This window comes from Dromiciops gliroides, chromosome 4 (assembly GCF_019393635.1).
Source record: "Dromiciops gliroides isolate mDroGli1 chromosome 4, mDroGli1.pri, whole genome shotgun sequence".
Classification (NCBI taxonomy): domain Eukaryota; kingdom Metazoa; phylum Chordata; class Mammalia; order Microbiotheria; family Microbiotheriidae; genus Dromiciops; species Dromiciops gliroides.
Window position 1 is genome coordinate 253,075,185 of NC_057864.1, and position 6,114 is coordinate 253,081,298.

At 49.0% G+C, this 6,114-nt stretch overlaps 1 protein-coding gene across 8 annotated transcripts in view; it reads right to left on the bottom strand.

The window, feature by feature from the left end:
• The window catches only part of LRFN2 (leucine rich repeat and fibronectin type III domain containing 2), a 543,138-nt gene extending 537,302 nt beyond the window's left edge, over positions 1 to 5,836 (bottom strand). For all 8 annotated transcript variants that reach the window (XM_043964830.1, XM_043964828.1, XM_043964829.1 and 5 more), the window contains exon 1: positions 5,340 to 5,836. The gene's annotated coding sequence lies outside the window, so the exon portion shown is untranslated. The remainder of the gene's footprint in view (positions 1 to 5,339) is intronic.
• Between the last annotated feature and the right edge of the window lie 278 nt (positions 5,837 to 6,114).

Consider the following 6,114-nt stretch of genomic DNA (forward strand, 5'->3'; position numbering starts at 1 on the left):
ATTGGGCAGGGTCACATGGGGAACGTAAAATCAGAAGTTGAATCCGAATATAGACTCTCTGATTCTAACTCCAGTTCTCTTTCCACATAACCCACATTGGTAAACAACTATGAACTTCTATGTAAGAATTAAATCAATGACCAAAATTAGATTTATCTTGCCATTATAACTAAACTGCTCCCCTCCTCCCTGCACCAGAGAGTCCCCATGAGTTGTTACTAGGAAAGAGATTGGGTAAAGGGTGGAGCTGGGGATGGAGGAAGGGGCTGCTTTCTAATCTTTTGTAGTAATAAGGAACCTATGAAGCTTATAAAAAGTAGTGCTACTGCTTCCCAACAAATGTCCTCAGGAGATAAGAATTCAAAAAGGGACATCAGAAAGGCAAGGGAGTGGGGCCTCTACCAAAGAGGCAGAACTAACGCTCAGAAGAACCATTTTCAAAGTTTTCAGGGAGGCTCCAAGGGAGGTCTTAATGACCTGTTTACATCTGTCTGCTTCAAACCCTTCTGGCAGACCCCTGACAGGAGATCATTCTTCTAAGAAATTGAAAGGTCATGTTTCTTTTACTCCTCCTTACCCAGCCCCCAGACATCCACTCAATTCCCTCCCCCAGTCTAATAATGGTATTATCAGGGTCCAATTGGACCCAAGCAGAATGAGACTTCCCACTTAGTACCATCAGAGCTAGTCAGGCCCCCCTCCATCTTGCGTGTGTGTGTGTGTGTGTGTGTGTGTGTGTGTGTGTGTGTGTGTGTGTGAGAGAGAGAGGCAATTGGGGTTAAGTGACTTGCCCAGGGTCACACAGCTAGTAAGCATTAAGTGTCTGAGGCCGGATTTGAACTCAGGTACTCCTGACTCCAGGGCCGGTGCTCTATCCACTGCTCCACCTAGCTGCTCCCCCTCTCCATCTTTACTATCACCAGAAGCCAAGCCAAAAAGTAGAGCACACAGAGTCCCCCTGGGAATATCCAGACAGGCTAATCTCTCCCCCCACTCCCCCAGGATACCTTCTGGGGCATAAATCTATTGCCCCTTGGGTCAGGAAAGAAGTTGTAGTTTCTTGGAATATGGGAGAAGTCCAGGAAAGTGGAAGTGGGGTCTAGAAAGAAAAGGTAACTGATATACCAGAATGCCCTCTCTCCAAAAGGGTTGGCATGTGGCTCCCTATACACCTATTTCGGGATCTGAGGGCTATAATGGAACATTGAAGTCACAGGCACTTGTGTTCAAGTCCCAGTTCCTCTACTTATTAGCTATGAAACATTGGGCAAGTTAACCTCTCTTGAATCTCTGTTTCTTCACTAAAAAAACCAGGAATAATCCCTACTCTGCCTACATTACAGAATTGTTGTGAAAATCAAATAAGATAATAGATGTTAAAGGCAGCTTGAAAATGGCAAAGTGCTACCAAATGTAAGGTAATTATTGTTATTACTAGTAATATTAGTATCAATATGTCATTGTTATTCTTATTTCCAGGACTACCTCTCCCCTAAGTGACAATGAGATCACCTGCAGCTCACAGCATTAGAAGAAATCAGGGGTTGCCTGGTAGAGGTAACCACCTTGCTTCCATGTTCACTTCACTTTCAAGTTTCCAGTTCCTTCTCACATCTTTCTCACTTTGCCTTTCCTTATGGCCAATTATTGTTATTTTGGTGCAGTGGATTGTGTACAGTCTGGAGGACCTGAGTTCAAATCTGATCTTAGGTACTTACTAGCTCTATGACCCTGGCCAAGTCACTTAACTTCATTTGCCTCCATTTCTTCATCTGTAATATGAGCAGGAGAAGGAAATGGCAAACCACTCCAGTATCTTTGCCAAGAAAATCCCAAATGGGGTCACAAAGAGTCAGACACAACTGAAAATGAATGAACATCATCCCAGACCATAATCCAAACTGCCAAGGGCTCGACAGGGCTTTTCACAAGGGCATTGATATCCAATTCGGCATTTCATAGGGAGAGAACCCCCCCGCCCCCCCCCCCCGCCTCAAAGCTTGATGCCTTCTGATGGTATGGGTTGGCTAGTAATGTAACCACCCTAGCCTCCTAGGGATCCTATGGAGAGGGTAGTCCTCCTTTCCCAGGATATCTCGCCCCACCAATTATCATGGCAGCATGTAGGAAACAGGTTGGTTTGAATCCAGTAGTTTCTAGTAACTGTTCTATCTCTGGCCTAAATTTGGAAGTTTCAACATAAAACTCCAGCCTTGCCCTCCTTTCTTCCAAATAAAAGCACAAAATGCTGAAAAAATGTACTCTGTGTTTTCCTTCACTGTTTGGTTACATGCAGTTGCTTTCTTAGTTTCCCAAGTCAGAGGAGAAGCCCCCTGAGGTGAAGGACTGTGTCTCCCCTATCAGACTGGGCAGGCCCCAAGAATGGGCTCCACACAGCAGGGCTAGTGTCCTACCTTCCACCCAGTTCAGGAAGCAGGTAAACTTAACTGACTACAATTCCCAGCTGCCTTTCAGCTGAGGGGCTCTGGGCAAGAGAGGCCTTGGGGGCTCCTGTAAAGGAAAACAGATGGGAGTGGGTGGCTCATTGTGCTCCAGTGATGACTGGCTGAAGCGTGGAGCTTGAGAAATCTATGTACTTGCAAGACACCTGGTTTTCCCCACTACCAGCTCTGTTCTATAGTAGAACTCACCTCTAGTTCAAGGTTAGCTAAACTTAGGTCTTTGGTGGGAGGTGAAGGATTCTTCAATTCAATTCCATTCAGCAAACATTTATTAAATATTCAGTGTGTGCAAGATACTGAGCATACAAATACAAACCTAAATGGTCATATGGCCCACAAGGGGCTTACACTCTACCTGGAGATACAACATGCAAACAGACAAGTAAATACAAAATAATGTGAGGAGAAAGCGAGCACTAAACATCTAGGGGGAGAGAACCAAATCTCCCCCTTGCCCCTCATCCTCAGTTTCTCAATTTTGTCCCTAGGAAGCCCCCAGCTCCTTCCCTCATACCTGACAAGACATCTCTGCCTTTCCTCATTACTTCTCCCCCCACTCCTTCCTTCCCACACTGTTATCTTTGGGCCCATGTTTCATGGACCACAGTGGGGTGAGGGGGTGCTCAGGCTCAGGGAACAGATTAGGCACTTGGGGGGAAGAAGGGAAACCAGGACCAGAGAGGAGCCCCAGGCTGCTACAGAAGCCTGGCAGCAGACAGACCTGTCAGTCTGATCTGGAGAAGCAGTGCCTATAACTGGTGCAGAAATGCCAAGTCCGCTGTTTGTATTCCCTGGGGCAGGAGAGGAAGATAAGTGATCGTGTTCCTCATCAGAATTTAGACAAGAAGCATTCAAGACAGGGTAACCATGGCGGGGCTGGGTAGAGATATGGGATGGAGTCTCACAGGGGCTTCTTAGGGACAAGGGTGGGCCAGGAAGCAGGGCCAGGTGAAATGTAACTCACAACTCCCACTCCCAGCCTGTGTCCAGAAAGAGGTACAGTATGTTTGTTTCAAAAGAAAGGGATGCGGTCCATGGTGAAGCCAGGGGGACTTATTCCTTTGGCTACCAGGGTTTTGTGAATGGTTTCTGCTTTTTAATTGCATTGGCATACAGATTCCCTTCAGCCCAGCCCAGCCCAGCCCAGCCCCTGTCAAGCCCCATCTCCTCCTGGGAACATTTAAGCACTACCAGTTACAGTACGAAAGAGGACAGCACCTCCAAAAGGAATGAATGACCACCCTAAGGCACCGTCAGAATCATTAAAGGCCATGCCCCCCCAACTCATTTCCCCCATCTTTGCTATCAAATCAGCTCTTCCAAGGCACATACTGACTCTAAGGCCACCAAGACAGCCAGAAATGAACAAACAAACCCTTCCTGGGAACTCCCAGCTGGGCAGAACTTCTTCCATGGAAAGGAACAATTTTCTCATGGCTTTCCCCTTCCTATCCTATTGCTGGAGCCCCCACCCCCTCACTTCAGACAAGGGGCCTATGATTCACTTTCCTACCCTGTACCACTTTTTTCCTCCCCACTTAGTCCCCTAGCCCAACACACACATACACATAATACACACCCCTGGAGCTGTTGTGAAGACATAGAGATGTGTCTGCAGCCCTACCCCATAAACCCCAGCATGTAGGGGGCATGACTATGGAATGTACGTATGACACGTACCATTTTGGACTATCGAATGTCTATATGTCTAATATGATATCAAGATCAGAGAATCCCTTTCTCACTCTTTCTCTCAGTTTCTGTTTCACTGTTTTCTCCATCCCTCTCTCTGTCCCTTAGCCTGTCTCTGCCTTTCCCAGGATTTCTCTCTCTCTCTCTCTCTCTCTCTCTCTCTCTCTCTCTCTCTCTCTCTCTCTCTCTCTCTCTCTCTCTCTCTCTCTGTCTGTCTCATGACTGCCTCCTTTGCACCCCTGGGCAGGGAAAGTGGAGAGATGGGCCTCCTCTGTCAGCTCCACTCTGCGCAGGGTTAGAATTGCTGGCTTTAGAACTGGTCCCTGCCAGATAGAAAAAGAGGGCAGGGCTGGATTGGCAGGAGGGTGAGGGGCAGGGAATGGGGGTACCACTAATGCCAATGTCCACAACTGCTTCATCATGCTACTTGAGTGCCCCTAAACTGTTCCCCGGTGCCCTGCTTACCCTCCCACACAGAATTGCCACCCCCCCATCTGCCTCCCTAAACAAAAACAACACCTCTTTCCTCCCACCTCCAAACATACCCCTCCCACACCCAGTCCTATATCTTACCCCATCCGGGCCCTACATCTAAAGGATAGCTCAAGCCCCTTCACCTGCCTCCCTCTTCTGCTATCTTCTCCTCCCTCTTTCCCCATTCCCACCCCTTTACCCTAATATTAGCAACCCTGGCCAGACAGGATCATGCCCTTAAAGATTTGGAGATGCAACAGAGTGGTTCTGGCCAGCAAAGTTCTTCTCTGGCTCCCACCCGATTCCCAGATTCTACCTCCCCTCCGGCTCTCCCAGCTCTCTTCCTCCCCATCTGACAGCGCAGAAAAACCACTGAAGATCCCTGCACTCCTATTCTTACCAGTTCCGTACCCCCCTTTTCCCTACAAAATCCCTTCCTATTGAGGAGTGGAGAAAGCCCCAGGGACACGGTCGGGGGGGGGGGGAAGGGATCAACATGTCTGCTAGGAGTGCGGGGGGGGGGGGGGTCTCGTTCCCCACCCAGTATCCTAAGCCCCGCAGCCGGAAAAAAGGGATATAAAGTTGTCGTTTTCCTCTTACGGCTTTAGTCCACCCTTTCCCCCACCTCCCAGCGACGGCTCCCCGGGACAGCATCGACGACAGTCCAGGAGTGGAAAAAACAACGGAGGACAAAATCATCCTAACACTCACCTCCGAGAGGCACCATTTATCCCTGGGTGGGGGGAACAGTCTTCGCCAGGCTCTCAGCTCTGCTGTGCATCCTTCCTCGCCAAAGACCGACTCAGGGAAAAATCCTCCAGCTTCCCCCAAACGCAGAGGAGAATTTGCAGGCAGATGGACTCTGCCTCCGTCAAGTCCAAATCCCTGAGACGGCTTATTCAGTTATATCCATGGCATTTTTAAAAAATCAAAATGGTCTTTAAAAAAAGAACTTGTTCTTTTCTCTTTCAGACACCACCAAAATCCCTCCCTTGGAAGCTCAGGAAGACGCCGGTTCGATTGGCCAGCGTGCCGAGTCCCGAGTCTTCCAAGAGACCACGGTCATTTCGGAATTTGCAAGTCCCCAAGTTCAGATGGGCAAGCCCGTTCTGTGTGTGTGTGTGTGTGTGTGTGTGTGTGTGTGTGTGTGTGTAAAAGAGAGAGAGAGCCAGCCGCACACCCTCACAGACACGCATATACACAGACACAAGCAGCCACACACACTCACAGCAGCGCGCGTGCGAGCGCGCGCCCTCTCTCTCTCTCTCTCTCTCTCTCTCTCTCTCTCTCTCTCTCTCTCTCTCTCTCTCTCTCTCTCTCTCTCTCTCTCTCTCTCTCTCACACACACACACACACACACACACACACGCACTCAGACACACGCCGCGGAGATTCGGGAGGTGTGAAACCTAGCGAACTACCGTGGTCTTCTAGATCAGCGCTCTTCAAAGATGACCAGGAGTCTCCCTTGCTCAGAAGGCAGCGC